The 19,937-nt window shown below is 39.0% G+C and overlaps 1 long non-coding RNA gene across 1 annotated transcript; it reads right to left on the reverse strand.

The window, feature by feature from the left end:
* Nucleotides 1-968: 968 nt before the first annotated feature.
* LOC139083695 (uncharacterized) lies at nt 969-14,644 on the reverse strand. The gene is made up of 4 exons (XR_011540608.1): nt 14,479-14,644; nt 14,067-14,163; nt 13,255-13,365; nt 969-4,359 (listed from the first exon to the last, which is right to left on the reverse strand). It is a non-coding gene; the product is annotated as an uncharacterized lncRNA (long non-coding RNA).
* Nucleotides 14,645-19,937: the final 5,293 nt, after the last annotated feature.

Here is a 19,937-nt window from a genome sequence, read left to right on the forward strand (position 1 = left end):
TGGATACTTCAATGAGAGCAACCAGAGCTTTTCCACATCTCTGCCCCATATCAACAAAAACATCACGCATCAGGAACAGAGCCATTTGTTTCCAAGTGGGAACAGAGGTTAGAGAAGCAAGTAAGGTTCCAGGAGATTGGTGACATTCAGAAGGAATGTGGAACCCATATGCCTAAAAGACTAATAAAAATAACGAACATAGTATCCCATTGAGGACGACATTCGGCCCGGCCCACCCCACCCTTCCCATTCCTGGCAGGAGTGTTTACTCTCCATTTGCCACAGGCCCCACCACCCCGTCTACTTGTTTATTTTAGCAGCCCAGCCCATAAGCATTTGAGTTGCGTTCCCTGCCTCAAAGACCCCTTTGAGTGTGGTCATAAAAGGCACAGTGAATTAAAATGAATTAAAATCAAGCGACAGACTGAACTGCAAAGAGCCCCATTGGACAGGCTACCTGGCCCTAACCTTAAGGCTTTTCTAAACCAATAATTTGATTTTCTGGGTCCAAAAATAACTGTGTGAATCATCTAGCAATAAACAGAAAAAAATTGATAGGAACTCTAGAGCTTCTGTGAGATGGGCTGATCCATCTCCTGAGGGAGCACATGGGGGAAAGCAGCAGACGTCATTAAACTGAAAGAACTTTAAGTTGTAGGAAATAGGATCTGGGTTATTTTAAATTCCTTTTACCTAAATCCCCTGTGTTTCTGCACTCATGTGGTTTTCGAGCAACGCCTTATCAACTGAAGTGTACGCTTTCAATAAATTATAAATGGTTGCTTGTGTAAGAGACAAGGCCTTATTTCAATATATAGCAGTAGACACTGAAAACTAGACAAACTTAAAGTAAATAAAATAAATTCAGTATTATTCTGAAATTATGCCCCAATTAGAACACTACACAGGCAATCCACCAAATAGCTGACTTTAAGATGTTATGTACACTTAAAGAGTGTAAACCTAACCTTGAGATCCTGAGACTTGTTTAATAGGATGGGGGTGAGCCAGTGGTGTAGTGGTTAAGTTCAGGCGCTCTGCTTCAGCGGCCCTGGTTTCGCAGGTTTGGATCCCAGGCACAGACCTACACACCACTTGTCAAGCCATGCTGTGGTGGCGTCCCACATACAGAATAGAGGAAGATAGGCACAGATGTTAGCTCAGGGTCAATCTTCCTCAAGCAAAAAGAGGAGAATTGGCAACAGACGTTAGCTCAGGGCCAATCTTCCTCACCAAAATAAAAACAATTGTTTAGTGGCTTCTCCACCAAGGTGAAAAGAATAGTAATACAATTTGTGTGTAACTATGCAAATTCTCAAATAAAAGTGAGAAATTCTCAAATAAGTCATTATCAATGTCACACAAAATAAAAATGTCATTATCCTTGAGGCCAATGTGGCTTCAGAGGAAACAATAACCTTTGCCATTTAAAATACACTTTTAGAAGCACATAGAATATATCAACAGCCCGATTACCTGACGATTATATTTTTAAATATACATACATTCCCAAGAGCTTTGCTTATAAGAACTACATGTGATAAAAATGCTCCCAGTTCTTCCAAATTTAAAGCTATAGCTTTGAAGAAGTAATATTTAACCTCTTTTCAAAGATATATCTGTGTAGGTTGTGTATATTGGAATGAGCTTCCCTGAGGAAAATTCCTTCAGGAAGGGATTAAAACAGTGAAGTTAAATGAACATTTTGGAGAATCTAGAAAATACTTATGGTCATTTACTAATATCATTTTGTATGTGGACAATGTGATATAGTGATAAAAATAACCCAAATTGGGAGATAAAAGCCATGATTTTGTGGCGCTCCTCTAGTCTGTGTTCCTGGACACGTCGATTCAGCTTCTTCAAGCTTCAGTTTCCTCCTTTTTCAAACATGATTGGTAATGTCTGTCCCGAATAGCTCTCAAGTTTTTATAAGGAACAACTCATAAAACACATGGTAAAGTATCTGGAAAATACAAGTTGGATTATTTCCATAATTTTGATAATACACATTCATCCTTCCAATACATGTACTGTTGGCTTCTCATAACTCAGTACATCATGTTATCCTAGGAAAATTCACAAGCCTTTCTTTCCTTTCCCCTAAACTGTCACTTCCTCTCAAGAATCAGAGCTGTCTCTGACCACAACACAATTACATAATAGTACGTTTATGGGGCACCTAGATGTGCCAGGATGAAAACATACTTACATCACTTTCCTATGTGTAAGGATCTGTGTTCTAGGGTCTTCACCTGCACTAACTCATTTAATATTTACAACAATCTTATAAAGTAGGTACCATGATTAATCCATTTTACAAGTGAGGAAACTGAGGCCAAGAGATTTAAAACCTTGCCTAACATCTTACAAATAGTAGGTGAGAGGGGATTCAAACTTAGGGAATTGGCTGGAGAGTCAGCATCCTAAATTAAGCTGCCTCTCTCTTGTAGGGTGCAGTGTCAGTCAGCCAAGAAAGCACAAATTCAGTATCTTTTGTATTTCTAACAAACTACTTCATAATAAGAACGAGAGTCAACGCTCATTGACCTACTACATACATAAACCTACATAGACACTGATAGACACCCTTAATCTTGAGAAGAACTACGTAAGGGAGAGTTATAACTTGAATTTTAAAGATGAGAAAGTTGAAGCACAAACAGTTACATAAATTGACCAAATACCCATGAGTCGTATATAGGCAAGCAAAATTCAACAATTGAGTTCTGAGCCCAACCTTGAACTGCCCAGGATTTGCCTTCTACGAAAATTCCAAAGGCCCATTGCAAGCTCACACAAAACTGAGGCGTAGGGGAGACTCAAGTCATCTTGAGCCACATACATCCCAAATAATGAAAACAATGGAGAAATATAGAGGATTTAGAGGAGAAACTATAAACATGTCAGAAAACCTAACTCCCTAGTAGGTTTACGTCAAGTTTAATCTTTTTCACGTAGAATTTAAAGCAAAGTTTAGAAGGGATTTGGGGACTATAACATCATTAAAACTCTGACTTCTGAAATTGAAGCTTTGCAAGTTCATATTCTGTAAAGAGAAAAAGACCCCAAATCAAAAATACTCAGAGTACTACTTGAGTACTGTCAAAAAACTGATGTATTGTCACTTTCTGTACTTTTGATCTCCTGAAGTCTGCATGATGTCCTTAACAACGATTTTCTTGGTGACCATTGAGCAAAGAGGATCATTTCAAACAATCCCTTTATGAATTTTTCCTTTGTGTCACAAAGTTCAACTATTTTGTGGCCCCGCATGTCTGTATGCAAATGTGAACTGTAGCTTCCTTTTTATAATGCTAAGCAATTTTTAGAATTACAAAATTGGTAATAAAGGTAGCAGTGTAAATTCTCCCCCAAAACTATCTGATTGGGCCTTTCCTCAATTCCCACTTAGAGAGATATCGAAGGAAGAGGGAAGCAAGCAAGATGGGAACGTAAAGGCCAGAGAACTCACACCTCTTTTCGTATAGTTCATCTTCTCAGAACATAGCTGGGAAGAAACAGGTAAACAAAGCCTTAAAGTGATGAAGATAAAAAGCAGTAAAATTTCAAAGTTTACGAAGCAATGCATTAACCCTATCTAACAAAAGGTGGATTTCATTCACAGATTTCCTTTCTAGATAAATTTTGGATAAATCCTATATCCTTGTATATTTATTCTTAGGAAATTTTGCTTGGCTTTCCCACTCCTGGGAAATAGGAGCAACTGCTATGAAAAATGGTGAGTTTAAAACTCCCAGCAGGTTGGGGAAATATTGACTACTATTATGCCTCTCAGATTCTCCCTTGATATAAAAATTTTATTAAAAAAGAAGCTGTCTGATGCCATAGGATTCAGGGTTACATGATTGTTTTCTTCTTTGGAGAAGTCAGTGAATTTCTTTCCACGCTCATTACATTCTCCACAAGGAAGTCAGTGATTTCACAGAGAGCTGTAGGCATAGAAGAGGACTCTGAGAATAAATACTTTCTTATACTAAGTTTTTGAGCATGTCTCCAGTCTATCTGGATATATTTCAAGTGTTCAGTGCCACATGGGGCTGGTGGCTACCATATTGGGTACCGGAAGACTGGAACACTGACTTTCTGTGCTGTGCATTAGAATCACCTGTCGAGATTTTAAAACTGATGTCAGGTCGTTCCCGAGGTCAATTAGATCAGAATCGCTGGGAGTCCCCCATCTCACGTCAATCTATTTCAAAACCAGGTGACTCCGATGAACAGTACCATTGTTGAGCCGGTGGCCTAGAAAATACCTAGCGTAAGAAGGGAATCGCTTAGCAGTCTTCCTCTCACTTTCAGAATTCTTCTCATTTTTTTCCTCTTTGAAATGAGTATCTGAAAGGGAGAAAGAAAACAGCTGCAGCTGACCCTCTAATCACCTTCTTCTCACTTTTCCAGCAAAACCCGGAATCAGGTTCACCTGATTTTATCTCCGCCACCCCACAGTACCACTGTATGCAAGCCAAACAAACATTTACAATAGTAACAGTAATGTTGGTAAAAGACAGTGTTAACTTGAGTCACTGGTTGAATCCTGTTCTGGCACACGTGTGAGAAATAGAAGCTCTTTTATTATGGAAAATTTTATTACGGAAAATCTCCGCCTGTGAATACTGAGAAACAGGTTAGTCTGGCAGCACAGCATTTTCTCCCAGAATGCTTGTCAAGTGGATCTGTGCCACGCCCTGGCCCCGGCTCCTCTTTCTAACTGCTTATCTGCCACCTGCCTGGATTCACTCCCGGCCGTAGACACACAGCCAAAAGCCGGTCTCTGAGGCAAAGCAGCATTCAGGCAACAAAGCAGTGAATGCAGGGCTGGTTTCCGAGAATCTGAGTGCGTCTTGGAGCTCTAAGCTTTTCTCTTTGGCTCCATTCTAAAGGAATTTAGGCAAGCAGAATATTTGTCAGGTTGATTTAGAAATGCGGTCTTCATAAACTGCATATTAAGCATGTTGAATTCTGCTACATGCTTGAAAGCCGAGTGAGACAGGAAGGTTAAGTGATTCATGCCATGTCACAGAGCTAATTAGAGCATCAGAAAGGGGAATACGAACCAGTTCTTCCAATGCCTGACCCAGTGCTCTTGCAACCCACAAATTGCAGTGTCTAAAAGTCCAGTTCCTATCCTTTATACTCTAGATGCAAGTGGAAATTGGTAGGCTTTTTTTTTTGGCGGATGAATATTAGCAATATCAATCAAAGTTTTAAATAGGCATATTCTTGACTCATTTCACCTGTAGGAATGTATCCTACAGAAGCATGCACGTACCTGAAGACATCTGAACAAAGGGGCTTGTTGCTACTTTCTCTGTGATGGTGAAGCACTGAAATCAATTTAAATGTCAATCAATACAGCTTTTTTTTTTTTGAGGAAGATTAGCCCTGAGCTAACTGCTGCCAATCCTCCTCTTTTTGCCGAGGAAGCCTGGCCCTGAGCTAACATCCGTGCCCAACTTCCTCTACTTTATATGTGGGACGCCTACCACAGCATGGCTTGCCAAGCAGTGTAGTGTCCGCACCCGGGATCTGAACCAGTGAACCCTGGGCTGCCGAAGCAGAAGGTGTGCACTTAACTGCTGCGCCACTGGGCCAGCCCCTCAATCAATACAGCTTTTAAAAAGAATTTCAGATACATCAAAGACACAATCCATGTAAGAACTGATAAGCTGGACTTCATTAAAATTAAAAACTTCTGGGGCTGGCCCCGTGGCCGAGTGGTTAAGTTCGCACGCTCCGCTGCAGGCAGCCCAGTGTTTCGTTGGTTTGAATCCTGGGCGCGGACATGGCACTGCTCATCAAACCACGCTGAGGCAGCATCCCACATACCACAACTAGAAGGACCCACAACGAAGAATATACAACCATGTACGGGGGTGCTTTGGGGAGAAAAAGGAAAAAAAAATAAAATCTTTAAAAAAAAAAGAGTTATATTAAAAAAAAAATTAAAAACTTCTGCTTTCCTAAAGACAATGCCAAGAGAATCAGAAGACAAGCCACAAACCATGTGAAAATATGTGCAAAAGACACATCTAAAAAAGGACTATTATCCACAATATATAAAGAACTCTTAAAACTCAACAATAAGAAAATAAACAACCTGATCAAAAAATGGTCCAAAAACCTTAACAGACATCTCACTAAAGAAGATAAATAGATGGCAAATAAGCACCTGAAAAGATGCTCTACATCACACGTCACCAGGAAAATGCAAATTAAAATAACAATGAGATATCACTATACATCTATGAGAATGGCCAAAATGTGGAACACTGACAACACCAAATGCTGACAAGGATATGAAGCAACAGGAATGCTCATTCATTGCTGGTGGCAACGCAAAATGGTACAGCCACTTTCAAAGACAGCTTGGTGGTTTCTCACAAAACTAAACATGGGGGCCGGCCCATGGCCGAGTGGTTAAGTTCTCACACTCCACTTCGGCAGCCCAGGGTTTTGCCGGCTCAGATCTTAGGCATGGACATGGCACTGTTCATCAAGCCATGCTGAGGCGGCATCCCACATGCCACAACTAGAAGGACCCACAACTAAAAATATACAACTATGTACTGGGGGGCTTTGGGGAGAAAAAGGAAAAATAAAATATTAAAAAAAAAAAAAAACACTAAACATACGGTTATCATATGTCGAGTACTCACGCTCCTTGGTATTACCCAAAGAAGTTGAAAACTTATGTCCACACAAAAATCTGCATACAGATGTTTATAGCAACTTTATTCATAATTGCCAAAACTTGGAAACAACCAAGATGCCCTTCAGTAGGTGAAAGGATAAATAAACTATGATACGTTTAGACATTGGAATATTATATAGACCTAAAAGAAATAAGCTATCAAGCCGAGAAAAGACTTGGAAGAATCTTAAGTGCATGTTACCAAGTGAAAGAAGCCAATCTGAAAAGGCTACATACATACAGTACGATTCCAACTAGTCGAGTACTGCTTAATGATGAGGACGCATTCTGAGAAATGCGTTTTCAGGTAATTTTGTTGTTTTCCAAACAGCATAGAGTGTATTTACACAAACGTAAATGGTATAGCTACAGTCCTAGGCTATATGGTACTAATCTTATGGGACCACCATCATATATGCAGTCTGTTGTTGACTGAAAGATTGCTATGCAGCACATAACTGAATATGACATTCTGGAAAAGGCAAAACTATGGAGACAGTAACAAGATCAATGGCTGCTGATGGCGGGAGACGAATAGGTAGAGGCAGAGGAATTTTAGGGCAGTGAAAACACTCTGTATAAAACAAGTGTTGGAGAGGATATGGAGAGAAGGGAACTCTCATACACTGCTGGTGGGAGTGCAAACTGGTGCAGCCATTATGGAAAATAGCATGGAGATTGCTCCAAAAATTAAGAATAGAACTACCATATGACCCAGCTATCCCACTGCTGGGCATTTATCCAAAGAACACAAAAATACAAATGTGTAAAGATGCATGCACCCCTACGTTCATTGCAGCATTATTCACAATAGGCAAGACTTGGAAGCAATGTAAGCGCCCATCAAGGAACGAATGGATAAAGAAGATGTGGTATGTATACACAATGGGATACTACTCAACCATAAGAAACGATGAAATCCACTCATTTGTGACAACGCGGATGGACCTTGAGGATATTATGCTATGTGAAATAAGTCAGAGGGAGAAAGTCAAACACAGTTTCATCTCACTCATAAGTAGAAGATAAAAACAACAACAAACAAACACTTAGAGACAGAGATTGGATTGGTGGTTACTAGAGGGGAAGGCAGGGGAAAGGGCAAAAAGGGTGAATAGACACATGTGTGTGCTCATGGATGGTAATTAATCTTTGAGTGGTGAACATGATGTAGTCTACACAGGAATTGAAATATAATGATGTACACCTTAAATTTATATAATGTTATAAACCAAAGTTACCTCAATAAAAAAAAAGGGGGACATGCGAAAAAAATATTCTGTATGATATTATAATGATGGATATATGTCAATATACATTTGTCCAAACTCATAGAATGTACAACACCAAGAGTGAACCCTAAGGCAAACTATGGGCTTGGGTGATTATAATGTGTTAATGTAGGGGCATCCTTGGTAACAAATGTACCATTCTAGGGAATGATGTTGATAATGGGGGAGGCTATGCATGTGTGGAGGCAGGAAATATATGAGCAATCTCTGTACCTTCTCCCAATTTTATTGTGAACCTAAAACTGCTCTAAAAAAAAGTCAAAAAATGACGTAGACTTATGTGTACTGGTGTGGAAAGATCTCCATCACAGAGGTAAATTAAAAATTCACACACAACAAATAGTTCTGGTATGACCCCATTTATACAGGAAAGGAAAATACAAATGTGTGTGTGTAAATTCATAGTAAAGCCCAGGAAGGATATTTATAAAACTGTTAAAAATGGTTGTTTGTGCTATAAGCAGGAGGATTTGAGAATATACTTCTGCATCATTTGACACTGTTACATGGAGAACAAATTTGCATAGTGCCTATGTAATTAAAAATGAACATATTCAGAAAAGTATTCCTTGACTTCACCATAAACAATCCATAATATTTGTGAAAGGTATGCTTATTTAGAAACATAGATGTTCTTTTTAAAAATATAAATGAAGATAAAAGAATGTCCCACTATGCTAGAAACTTGTTATAAGTCATTGGTGTTATAACTAAAAAGTAAGGAAAAGCTAATTAAATAAAGAATGATTAGCAAATTAATTAATTGAAATTCCACAAAGCCTTCATTCCTCAAGATTAATTTTGTTGGGATTTTGACATTATAAAAGAAATAGAATACAACTATGAATAATATAATTTCAGAAAGCTTTGAATGTTTATGTTAAAAAAGCAGGTTTGTAAATTATAGCCAAAATAATAAAAATAAATTGCTCAGAACATGGATTAAAGCAAAGAAATAAAAAACTAATTCAAATATGCTTTTTCCTTATGCCAACCAAGGATAAATTCCACAATGTCTGATTTCACAGTGATGTGGGGTCGGCAAGCTGAAGAGTTGAAAGAAAGATTTCTTGGACTCTCAAGGTCTGGCAGTAGTGCTCTTTTATTTAGAGAATAGTGTGGAATAGCATGGGGACAGGACTCATGGGCAGTAAAGAGCTGCTGCTGCATGGGGACAGGACCCATGGACAGTAAAGAGTTGCTGCAAACACGGGTTGAGGGTAGGGCTAAATTTAAGGCATAGGTATGTGAGTTATCTCTTTACAAGACAAAGGAAAGAATATGTAAAAAGAGTCGTTAAAATGGTATCACTGCCAGTGGGGTCTTGTTATTGGGTGGTCCTATAAGTTTTAGATAAGAATCAAACCAGATTAAGTAAATGGCAAAGCCACCACCTTAAATATTATCTTCAGCTAAAGACAAAGGAGGATGTTGGTGGTGGGGGGAGTCAGCCACATGAGGTTACTAGACAAGCACAATAAACAAGACTTGAGTCCTTGCCGTCCCCATTAAGAGTTTCTAGAGATAAGGTCATCCCCCCTTCCTCCTGGTCCAGAGAGGGAGATACCCTCCACAGATGGAGACTTCCTTCACAAATGCAGATGTCTCTGATCAAAGGGCAAGCAAATTCCACTCCTCAGAGCCTCCTTCTCATCTGCAGTTTTTAACAGTAACCAGCCTAAAATAATCCTCATCAACAGGATTGGAGAGAGGACCTGGATTGGTTGGAAAGTTAAGACTAGGAGGCCCTGGATACAGAAGCTTCCATTTGTACCATGTGTGAACCGGGAAGTGTGCAAGTAGAGTAAGTATCTGGGTATTCAGCAGTAGCAGAAAGATTTCACAGAGAAGGTGGGGTAAAGAGCCAGCTGGTCACCAAGTATACGACATGCAGTTCTCTTCCAAGCAAAGGGAAAGCATGGATGGTAAGAACACTGTAGGCCATGAAAATTTTCAGTAGGGCTGGAGTATAGAGCTTATAAAGAAGTTGGTGGGAGACTATGCTGTAGATGTAGGATGGGAGAAGATAACGAAGAGCCTTCATAAGCCATGCAAATTAATTTGCATGTTTTATTCTTTGGTCTTTTGCAGACCAATATGGGAGGCACTAGCCACATGTGGCTTAAAATGTGGCTAGCCCAAATTAAGATATGTTGTAAGTGTAAAATAATGCACAACAGATTTTTAAAGGCTTAGTATGAAAAAAATACAAAATACCTCATCATTATTTTTTAACTGATTACATGTTAAAATCATAATGTTTTGGATCTACTGGGCAAAATAAAATACATTATTAAAATGAATTTCACCTGTCTTTACTCTTTTTTTAATTGGCTGCTAAAAAAATTCAAATTACATAGGGGGCTTGTATTATCTTTCTACTTGAAACGCTGCTTTAGATAATTAACAGAGGAGTTAGTTAGATATTTAGATAGATGTTTAACAGAAGAGTGAGAGATGGGATTTGCATTTTAGAAGTACCTTCTGGCAAAACTGTGAAGAATGGTTTGTCGGAAAACCAAACAGGAGGCAGGATAACCAGTTCCCCAGCCATTACAATAGTCCAAGGAGGGAAGATGAGAGTTTATTAAGGCAAGAGTGCTGGAGACAGCACAAAAGAACTGATCCACCCCACGGGATGTAGAGAATGAAGGAGAGAGAAGATAACTTTAAAGCTTCTTGTTTGGCTAGTTGGGTTCTTGATGATTCCATCAACTCAGAAGATAACAGGAAGACCTAGTTCAATTAAGAAGTTTAGGAAGAGATTATTAACTCTGTATAGAATATGTTGTGATGCTTGTAGGATCTGAAGTATACACTTTCAGTAGACAAAACGAAATATGCTAGAGTTCTGGGAAAAGCTTTGGACTGGAGATAAGGACACGTGGTTCATCGGTGTGTACATAAAGGGTGATGTCATGGCTGGGAAACTGTCCTTTTTGAAAAGAGCACAGAACTCTGAGGGATATTGACTTTATGGGGGGAGTAAAACGTTTTTCAAGAGATTAGGGAAAAGCAGCCCGAGGAGTTAGAAGAGAACCAGGAAATAGTATTTCACAAGCCTAGCAAGTGGAGTTCAACGAGAGCAGTCAGCAAGCTGCAGAGAGGTCTAATAAGATAAGTGCCCATTGTATGGAATTTCTCAGACATTCATGGATGATTTACATGCATTTTCTCTTTATTATCACCTTTAATTCTCACAGCAACCCTATAAAGTAGGTACTATAATTAACCCCATGTTACTGATAAGGAAAATGAGAGGCATAGGAAGGTTAAGTAATTTGCCCAAGATCACACAGCACATCAGAAGCAGACAGGATTCAAACCCAGGCCATCTGGTACTGGTATTCTGACTCAAAATCCCATCTATCCAGATGTATATAGCTAGGTCATCATCTCCCCTAGAACACTAGGAGAGCTAAGGGAAGTTTGTATCATCAATAACAGGATGAAAATAAGATGAAAGAAAAAATTTATTGGGGCTGGTTTGGTGATGTAGCAGTTAAGTTTGTGTGCTCTGCTTCAGCAGCCCAGGGTTCACAGGTTCGGATCCTGGGCACAGACCTATGCACTGTTCATCAAGCCACCTTGTGGTGGCATCCCACATGCAAAAAGTGGAGGAAAATTGGCACAGCTTTTGGCTCAGGGACAATCCTCTTCAAGCAAGAAAAAGGCGATTGGCAATAGGTGTTAACTCAGGGTTGATCTTCCTCACCAAACAAAAGAAGTAAAAAAAGAAAGGAAGGCACAAACTGAAGAAAAAAAAAATTATTTCCTTTAAGCTGTCAGGTTTGGATCCATTGTTCAGGGAAGTGAGAGATAGCTCAGGAGACAAAGTAAATGGGAATAACTTTTGCTTGATTTTTCTCACCACCTTTGCCAGCTATTCTAAAGGCTTTTAGAATCAAACCACGCCTCTTCTAGGCAAGATGGGCAGGGTGAGGGGGGTTACCACTCCAATCCCTTAACCCCCTATTACAGTCTTAACCCGAAGCAGAAAGGACTGAAATAAGAATACAAGAGACAGGAGGACGGCCGTCACTTTCAGCTTTCTGCAGCCCTCTCCTCAACCCCTTCATGGCCCTTTTCTCAATCCCATCTTTTCTAAACCCCATGTAGAAGCTTCTGTAGACTTTGGGAAAGACAAGGGATTCATTCATTCGGGATCCCTTGAAGCCACAAAATTTGGTGCAGGCCTGTTTCCAGCTTGGCCCAGGAGCCTCCATCAGGCTCCTCCCATTCTCTAAGAGAACTGAGAAATCTTTGGAAAGGAAAGGTCCCGTTTCTCTTCCTGGATTGCGGTAGCAAAGGCTTTTGTCATTACATTTTGAATTGCCTGCTGTCATAACCAAAGGCATTCTAGTTATTATTAAACAGCTCTGCTAAAGCCCTCCCATGGCCCAAAACAATTCTGCCTCACTTTCCCCATCCACCTAGTATAAAACCTGATTATTTTGTTAGACAGTTATTTGTTTGAGTTACCAAGCATCCTATTTGGAACTGCAAACATCCCTGTGGATTTTGGTATTTGACTAGGTCACCCTAGACAAAAGAGGTCATTTGAGGAATGACAGTTTGAGGAGGGATGAACAACAAATTGGCAGTGTATCTTGGGTACTATCTGCATACCAAATGCCTGGTAGATACAGGGGAGGGGGACAGAGATGACATAACTCCACCTAGATCCTGAAAGGAAAGATCTAGAAGAAGGGCAAAAAGAAAGGAGAGTATGGATGGTAAGCCAAGGTCACTAATGCACAATCTTCCGTGAGTTCTGTCCTATCAGGAGATTTTCCTCCAAACACTGACTCCTCAAAACCCAGTTCTAATGGGCCGCACTGAACCAAGTGGCTGGGAGGGGAATATTCAGGGAGAAGTGTCAAGTGACAGATGGCATGATGGACCAGAAGTAATGGAACTGAGGTGTTTGGCTATGACTTAAAAAAAAAGAAAGAAAAACTGCAATCTAGAAATCTAGAATATTTATGGAAGGTATAATTTTATTTCAGGCAAATTCGAGCTGAATTATTCCAAGACTCTCTTCAAAGGGTTAAGCACACCACCTTGATAAGAAATACATGGTTTAAAACCCTTATTTAATGAAATTGCAATCAAGTCAGAAGAAACAATTAGCCATGTGATTAGAAGGCTAAAGAAGTGGTAATTCATAGGTATGCTAATCACTCCTCCCCTCCCGCAGAGACAGAGCAATGAAAGCTTGAGCACGAATTACAGTGCTGGACTCACCTCTGGCTACTGCTGGAGAACACTTTCAGCAGTGGGGCCAAGAAACATAGAAATCAAGTACTCCTGCAATGGTCCTGAATGTTAAAGAAGGATATGGGCTCAGAGTGACATCTGAGAGGAACAAAGCAAAATACACAATAAGCACAAATAAAGTAAGTGGCAGAGATCACTATTTTAGTATTTCTACCATTTAGATGCTGCCTTGGCCAGTTATCTAAGGATATTAGGCACTACTGATAGCTCTAATAGCATCTAAGTGTTTGCCAGGATTTTCCAAATCTGCATGTTTCACAGTTCTCTTTCCTGAAGAGTTCGAGTCAATTATTTATTGCATTTACACACACACACACACACACACACACACACACACACACACACATGACAGAGAGAGAAAGAGAGAGGGGGAGTTCAAAGCCTGAGCACTCTAAGGAAAGCTGATACAGAGCTAATACATTTAAAATATTTCTAGACCAATATAATGCAGGAAAGAGGCCTTGGCAGTGTTTACTTTGCTGAGAGGACATGGCAGAGGCAGCAACACTGGATTACCATGAAATTTCTAACACTGCTCTTGATTTCTTGAGTGAGAGGTCTTTAGTACTATGTGTCTTACTAGCATTTTGTAATATATTAGGATGACTGTATATGTTTCACTAAAAATTTTTCCATTCTGAAAGGAAATATTAAATCGTAAACAATCCCTCACTCCATTTTGTTCTAATTAATAAGTATTTCTTAGAGGGAGAAAAGGCAAAATTAGCATTTAAATTGTGCATTTGCTTCTTTATAATTTAACCAGACAATCACATTACCTTGGGCATTGGAATTCAAGAGGAGAACGCCATGAGCATTAAAATCATTCTCTCTGCACATATAAAAAGGCTGAACTCCATAGAGATTGCTAAATGCCTGCAACAGCAAAAAGAAATATTATGTTTTTTGCAGTTTATTATCATTTCATTATTCTATCTCAATGAGATCCAGTAGCAATTAATGACATGCCAAAAAAGAAAAAGAAAGTGCAATACATGTTATGAGGGTAAAAGGCAGACCAGTAAAAATTCGAGTGGATGTAAAATTTCAAACTTGCCTTTATGAGGATAAACCAAAATGATCTGAGAGTAAATTTATAACCCCTTATAGAAAATCATTCTTATTATTCATGGTCTCTTTTTCTTTCAATAATCAGATTTCTGGTATTAAGAATCTATATTCACACATTACCACTGGGGATTGATCTCTGGAAAATATTCCATATTTAACAAAATTCGTGTCCTGCTTAAAGGATGGATGGTCACGTTCATCAAATCCACAGACAAGTGGATGGGACAGAAGTCATCATCTGTATAAACTGATTAGAAAAATCGGGCCTCCAAGAGTTGTTTCCCACCTGTGCCAGACAGAGAAGCAAAAAGACAGTCATTGGGTAACTTTTTACAAGGAACTCTTTCCTCTCTTAAATTCTGGTCCGAAAAAAATCTTGTAAAGTTAGCATAAAAGGGGATGAGAAAATAAAGACAATATAAGGGGAGCTGAGGAAATGGCAATTCATATTTATTGAGTATTTGCTAAATGCTGGGCTGTGATCTGGGTATAATATATATGGTATTTCATTTAGTCCTCACAATAACCCTCTGGGAAGGCACTATTATTCCATTTTATAGATGAAGAAACAGACTCAGAAAGAGCAAAGTTATATAACTTGCCTAAAATTACCCAAATAACAATGCCAGGATTCAGTCACTTTTGCCTTCTCAAATTTTTGTGCAACATTTTATCTTTTGAAATGGGAGTAGGTATTTCTTGAAATAAAAGTCATCTGTGTTCAAAGAAAACTTGGAAAATGTTGGATTCCTCAAACCCAGCTAGATTTCTTTTTGGTGGGACTTTTCAGAGTTTTAATGAGGGACAATGTGTCTCCAAGAGGTGATTATTGCATGTGACATTTTTCGAAGGTAATTGACTAAAGAAATCTTTTGTCCTAGAATACCTGTTTACATTGTGAAAGCCAGGGTTATGTGAGGGCCTGGAATTGGCCACCCCAACATGTGTCTCTTTGGCATGAGGATTATTTGGGGCTGGTTACTTTCAATAAACTGCAGACGGGAAGGAGGCTCTGAGGAGTGGAACTTGCTTGCCCTTTGCTAAGAGACATTTACATTGTAAAGGAAATCTCTATCTGTAAAGGTGTCTCCCTCTCTGTACCAGGAAGAAGGGGGGATGACCTCATCTCTAGAAACTCTTAATCAATGCCAAAGGCAAGGACTTAAATCTGCATTTGTTTATTGTGCTTGTCTGGTAACCTCCTGTAACTGACTCGCCCCACCCCCAACATCCTCCTTTATCTTTAGCTGAACATGATATTTAAGGTGGAGCCTTCAGCCATTTTGGTGAGTTGCTCAGCTTGCCTGAGCCTCTCCCATGTATACATGCTATAAAGCTTTGTTGAATTTTCTCTTGTTATTCTGTCTCATGTGAATTTAATTCATTCTCTGGCCAAAAGAACCCAGAGAGGGTAGAGGAAATGTCTTCCTCCCCTACAGTTGAATCATCTAAAGGACAAGAGAGACTGATGGTGGAGGCGGTGACAGTACAGCGGTCACAGGTGGGAGGGCTCCACTCTGCTTCCAGACCCATAACCTCACCACACCCTCTCCTGTTTTCTAGTTCTTAGCCCTATTCCACAGGAGAGGAAGGTGCTCTCAGGTTTCCTGCCAGAGGAGTTTCTCATCCACTGGAGGAGATGGCTGCTAAGGAGCAACATTGACTACGTTTGGTGGAAATTGTTGCTCTTTTAGTGTTTCTCTCTCTACCTCCTCCTCCGGCCCCTTCTCATTGAAGGATCATTTCCTGAGTGCCAAGCACCCTTCTGGGCATTGGAAAAATACACAGAGGAATAAGAAGCAGGAACAACTAGGTAATTACAACACAAGGGGATGTGTGGAGAGAAACAAGTACACGTTGATAGAGGAGCAGCACAGGGCACATATCACCGCCCAAGAAGGTGCAGGGTCAGGAGAAACTATTATGAGCAGGAAGGGTACTGTATATGAAGAGTACCAGTATGTATCAACTCTGTTTCCAATAGGAAAAAAGCTTTTATTATCTTTTCCCTGTGTTCTTAGTTGAACACAGTTTTTTCAGACCCTAATAAACAAGAAAACACATTTAATTTTTCAAGTCACCAGAAGCCTCAGAACAAGATTTCTCTTTCATTTTTTCTCTTACAAGTATCAAAACCTCAACATTTAATTTCCTGAAAGTTCATTGAAAGTTTCACTTAGCCACAAAGACCTGAAATAAAGACCAAAATGCTACTGTAGTGCTTTCTGATTAATTGATGACATCAATAGTAATCATTTGCCTCAAAGATTATGTAAGAAAATTAAGGAGAGGAAAAAATGTGCTCTTACTTTGACTATTAAATATTTGCTTCAGGGCCAGCCTGGTGGCGCAGCGGTTAAGTTCACATGTTCCGCTTTGGCAACCCCAGGGTTCGCCGGTTCGGATCCTGAGTGTGGACATGGCACCACTTGGCAGGCCATGCTGTGGCAGGCGTCCCACATATAAAGTAGAGGAAGATGGGCATGGATGTTAGCTCAGGGCCAGTCTTCCTCAGCAAAATGAGGAGGATTGGCAGCAGATGTTAGCTTAAGGCTAATCTTCCTCAAAAAAAAAAAAAATACATATATATTTGCTTCAAAGATCGTAAAGGAATATTAATAGTACTTAAGAAATTACTGAGAGTTTGAGCTCCAAAGAAATTATTCAGAAAGGCTTATATTTAAAATATTAAACATTAGGTCAGGACATGCTGAGCAGTCAGAACCCACATGGGCCAGAGCTGAAGAAGAGACCTGAAGACCCCAGAGATGACAGGTAGCAGTCATTTGCTAGAACTTAGGGAGATCTGAGAGTCCTGGTGGAGGGCTGAGGAGGGCAACAGATCAACAAGAGGGACCCAGGGCCAGCTCAGGGAACAGCTATTTACAATATTATGGAAACATTTCAACATTTTAACAGCAGCTATGACCACAATGGTGCCTGTCTCTAAAGGACAGTCGCCATCCCTTAGAGGTAAGGAATTATTTTCTAGCTCAATTTGCCATCAACCTTAAATGTAACTTTATCGCTCAGAAAATATCATTTGAGAAAAATCCTTTGACTTTGACTCTTCTGTGTAAAGAACGTTATCAATTAAGCTTTAGTAGTATACTATCAATGACTCTTCAAAAAGTCTATGCTACTATTTATAGAGGAATCTGGTTTTCCTGGATTTATCTGAAATATCATTTATTTATACTGTGTATAAGGCAAGCAGAACCAAGGGTAACCTGCTACAGGTCTCATTAGTTCTAACCACAAACCTGAGACGCAACCCCCTATATATATTCTACTAAGTGCACATTTATGGCCTCCTTTTCCTTAGCAGAAAAAGAGTCTAACCATTAACCATAGAATTCTCATGTCAGTTGTTTTAAAACAGCTGGGTTGCCATAAGTTTGTGGCATATTGTGAGCTGTTATTGCCAGTTCACTAGGACTGGAATAATTGATTTAAGAGGCATAAGCTGTGTCAGTCCTCGTTCTTTTGCTTCTTGTTATAACTCCCAACATCCTCAAAGGGTTAGCACCATTACAGATGTCGGTGTCGCAATCCAATGTACACATCAGGATAGATGCAGAGAGCGCTGATGGCCGCTCTGAGTTTATTATAACCAGCATTTCAATATATACATAGCTTACAGCTGTTAAACATACACAGGTGTTCTGGACAATGCAATTAGCGAATGCCAAGAATTCTTAGTGATTTCTCAAGGAGCCCTCCCTTGGCCTCTGTTTTGATATTATCATGTTATTGCTGTTCTCGTATATTTTATCTCGGAGCATGCAAGTCCTCCTAGGCAATGGCCCCTCCTGCTCCCGATACGGTGTCTCCATCTGTGCCCCCGGGCGACCAGTGCCTGGCTTAGGTTGCCTCCCCCTGGAGGTCTTACCCATCATTGGCTAACGGCCTTCTCACCTCCGGGTCACAGTTTGTTGGCAAGCCTTTTCCAGTGATTATTAACCCTTCCTGCGTCAGGGGCGGCTACAACAGAGGGTCCGCAGTCACTCAAGATTTCATAAACCACGTTAACAAATATTCTTTCCTATTTCTCATTCCCTTTCCTAAACACTAACTATATGTAATTATATTTATAATCTATATTTCTATTTATAAAACAAGGCAAAGGAAGGAAAAAACCTTCCTGAATAAAGGAGGAAATTTCATTATTTATTTAGAAATTACCTACATTAAACATTAAAAACTAAGACTTTATCAGTCCACAAACTAGACTCTAAAAAGTAAAAAAATAAAAAAAAGACAACAATGTTGACTGAGTTTTAAAATGATATTCATATACAGCATTCTCGTTGTTCAAATGAAGCTAAAATAATTTGAGTGCAATTAAAATAATATCAGATAAAAAATAAAATAAAATAATACCATCTTGTTTTCTTCTTAACTATTTTATAAATGAAAGAAAATTGAGTAGAGCAGATAAAAATCAAAGTTTACTAAAAGAAAAATAAAACTGCCTTAGTATTTTATTTTTTCCAAAGAGATAGCTCTCTATAATGTATTTGTTATAAGAAATTCCTCATTTTTATTAATTCTTTATATTTACATTATAATGTAATGTATTATATTATAATATATATGTTATTTCTATATTTCTATATATATTCTATATATTCTAATTCTATATATATAATTCTAATTCTATATGTAATTCTATATACATTCTAATGTATCTATACATTAATTCTATATATTTTAATGTCTCTTTTCAACTAACCAGAGAGGCACACATGGTGACTTATGTAAGGAAATATTATCTTTTTAGAATGTGGGGGAAAAAAAGAGTTGGTCTGGGCAAGATGTATCTTTTGGATATATGAATAGATGATGGAATTCTAATTACATGTATTACAGTTAATACTACTGAGTACATTCCAGAATGCCTCCAATCACATTATCCATAATGCTCAAAGTACAAAGCTTTAATGCTGAAATATTCCAATTTATTACAAATTGGTATCAGTGTGCTCAGTCTAGTATTATAACAGTTACAGGTGTGAGAGAAACTTTCAGAGCCATCTTTTCTAATTCAAAATAGAAGGCTCTCCTTAGGTCTTCAAACAAATTATCAATAGCACTACCACTTTCCCACCCCACCCCTAAACCTCTCTCTTTAATACATTTAAGGAAATAATTTTCTACCTCAGGATTTATGCTAAAAAATAGAAATAAACATTGTCACAAACATACCATTAAAATTGTTGTGTATCTGTTAAAAATGAATATGTTGTCATATAGTAGGTATCACATAACTATCTGAGAGAGGAGCGCATGGAGGGAAAAAGAGCTTCTCGAAGACTATGCCCTAGAGGGAAGAGTAAACTCTTCTACCAGAGTTAGGTTAGTTCCTACAACGACCTGTACCAGAAGGAGGAAAGACATTCTCATACCAGGGACAGGGAAGTTGGGGCTGAGAAATCTACATAAACAAACCTTGTCAAACCAACCGTTATCTTTCTAGCTACTTCTTCACCATTTACTACTGCTAGTCCCAACCCCTTTGTATTGTCAATTCTTGTCAAATTTATTGTCTCTTTGTCTAAAAGATAAAAAAGCTTCCT

This window comes from Equus przewalskii, chromosome 5 (genome assembly GCF_037783145.1).
Source record: "Equus przewalskii isolate Varuska chromosome 5, EquPr2, whole genome shotgun sequence".
NCBI classification, from domain to species: Eukaryota; Metazoa; Chordata; class Mammalia; order Perissodactyla; family Equidae; genus Equus; species Equus przewalskii.